Source organism: Sorex araneus, chromosome 5, assembly GCF_027595985.1.
Source record: "Sorex araneus isolate mSorAra2 chromosome 5, mSorAra2.pri, whole genome shotgun sequence".
Classification (NCBI taxonomy): domain Eukaryota; kingdom Metazoa; phylum Chordata; class Mammalia; order Eulipotyphla; family Soricidae; genus Sorex; species Sorex araneus.
The window spans coordinates 147,625,591-147,628,680 of record NC_073306.1 but is presented as its reverse complement, the minus strand read 5'-3'; positions in this window follow the sequence as shown (position 1 = coordinate 147,628,680).

Genomic DNA, 3,090 nt, shown 5'->3' with positions numbered 1-3,090 from the left:
TCATTCTACTATATCATTTAATCTTATTTTAATATTAGGCTACACATATACAATATTACATATTTCATTATATTCAATAGATAGCTAAATTATTTTGATCAATCCAAAGTTTCCTATTATTATTGTACATTGTAAAATCTATAACAAGTTTATATTTTGCCTACATTGCATGCAATGTTCCTTTGAGTAAATTCTAGTATATATATATGTATATATATATATACATATATATGTGTGAGTGTGTGAATTTATAAATGTATATTTATCCATATTTATATTTATATATAATGGGATATATAGCCCTGGGTATGTGTTGTTTGTCAAATTGCATTATTGAAAGGTTAAACCATTTTAAACTCCTACCAGGCATTTGTTGAGAATGCCCATTTTCTCTCACTTTTGCTATACTGGAGAATTCTGATTTTTTTTAATACTGATTTAAAAGGTGGTCCTTTCTGTAGTCTGCCTTAAAAAATAAATATGATGACTAAGGCTCCTTTTCAAAGGGCCTATTGCCACAGGGATTTTTGTTTGGTATGCACAGATTTTAGGAATCCAGCCAGTGTCTTCCATGTCCATGGGTTTTCCACTAGGCTGTACCAGAAGTCTGTCAAATTCTTCGTCTCAAAAGCAATGTTTAATCCTCTGCCCAACTCTATGCTTTCCTCTTGCTGATTTCCTTGCAGGATTAATGACATGAGCCTTGCCCTCTTGCTACAAGTTTATTTCATCAAAGTAGGCACCAAGCACCATGATTCTAGTACTTCAACATCTTATAACAGTCCCTTTTGGATCCATCCCCTCTCATGCCCTCTCTGATGAGTCACTGATCAATACTCAGAGGCATTTTTAGTGACTTCTTAAGACAAATCACAGCCTCAGACTCACTCTGACAAATTATCTTTTCTACCAGAGTGATTGTGTTAAAGTACAAAGGTGCGTGTAATGGAGCATCTAGCTCATCCTCTGCAGGCCCTTTGGAATATTCTGTGTCGAATTGTGACATTTTGATATGTCTTGGATGCCAACCTTGGTTTAAGTGACAGGATTTTAGGTGACATGAATGGGTAGCATTATGACTATTTATGTGTATTTATTTTAATACACTAGGTGAAATATAATGTGCCCATTGAAAGATAGTTTGCATTTATTGCATAGGTCTAATGATTGAATTAATGCAAAAGCATGCCAAACAAATACTAATACAGATGGGTGAATATAGCAAAAAATCTTTAACATAAGTTTGTGGAATCCTAATATTTTTTAATTTTAATTTTTTTATTTTAATGAATCATTGTGAGATACATTTACAGAGTTACAGGCTTTATGATTGTGTTTCAGTCAAATGATGTTCAAGTACCCATACCTCTACCAGTGCCCATTCTCCACCCACAGTGTTCCCAGGATCCCTCTCCCCACCCTCTCCCCTTTTCACCTCCTGCCTCTGTGACAGGCACATTCACTCTTACTCCCTCTGTCCTTTTGAGTGTTATGGTTTGCAATACAAGTAGCAAGCAGCATCATGTTTGGTCCATAGCCTACTTTCAACATGCATCTACTATCTTGAGTGATCCCTCCAACCATCATTTATTTAGATGTGGAGCCCTAACTGTTGAACTTGATTTACTGTCATCTGTACTCCAGCAACTGCAATGTGTCAAAGACAATAAAGACTCTTTTTTGGTGTCTTAGTCATAGCATAAAAATATTATATAATTGCTATATTATCAATGAATATATTACCTATATCTCAGATTTGTTTTAACTGGGATAAAACAAATTATGAACAAATCATGGAGAAAGATAAAAGAAGAAATATTTGTGAGACTTTCTTCTTCTTCTATGTCTTAGCTAAAATTCACCTTGAATATTTTTTTAAATTTGTACATCTGTACATAATTATTGGCAATTTCTCAGGAAAAATGTTTACACATTCTATTTCATTACTACCATATTTGGTTTATGTGTCCACTGATTCTAGTTAGAAAGTACCTAATTTAATATAATAAATCTAATAATAACTCTAATTCCATAAACAGAAAAAACTTACTTCTTATTCACTTAGAATCTTCATACCACATTTGAATATTTGAAAATGTTCAACCCTCTTTAATTCACCATTAAACTAAATTAATTCCTCTTTAATGATGACTTAGATTTGAAGCTTGTGTATGATAGAGAAGAGATTTGATATGATAAAATCAAGAGAATGCTTTCCTCCTATCCATTATTTCAGAGTTCTTAAATAGTGAAACAAAGCATAGAAGTGATACTATCAAATAATGGCAAACCTTAGGCTCTGAAATAGGACTGAAACAGGCTGGGGGAGTGGGGAAGATGAGGTAGACTAGAGGTAACAGAGGAACCCTGGAGGAGAGTTTTTAGGCACGTTAGTCCTAGTCATGTGAATTAGCTGTGTACATCAAAACATAATGACACTGGTGGTGGGTGTAGTGTTAGATATTGGAAACTCAAACTTCATTATTAACATTAATGTAAATCACATTGTCTGAATAATAATTGAATGAAACTTTTCAAAATATTATTTGTGTTTTATATAAATCACAACTTTGAAAGGAGAAAAATGCCCTATATTGTATCTGGCAATCACTTATTCCTAATGTTCCTCTATGTGAATCAAGCATCTTTAGATTGTAAGTGACAAGGTCCAAGTGGTTTAGGTCCAAAGGAAATACTTGCCTGGTGTCATTGAAAACCCAGTGGTAACTCACTCAACGGTGGATGAGTCCAGATGTTCAATGATGTCAGTAGGATGCAGTCAGTTCTTTCTCTTTATATGAAGTTACACTTACAGAAAACATTTTTTTTTGCTTTTTGGGTTACACTTGGCGATGCACAGGGGTTACTCCTGGCTCTGCACTCAGGAATTACTCCTGGCGGTGCTCAGGGGACCATATGGGATGTTGGGAATCGAACCCGGGTCAGCTGCGTGCAAGGCAAACGCCCTACCTGCTGTGCTATTGCTCCAGCCCCCAGAAAACATTTATTAATCATCTATTTTGGCTTAGTTCTCAAGAAGTCTCTTTGTGTATAATAAACCTTCAAACCCTGGTTTATATATTATTGTGA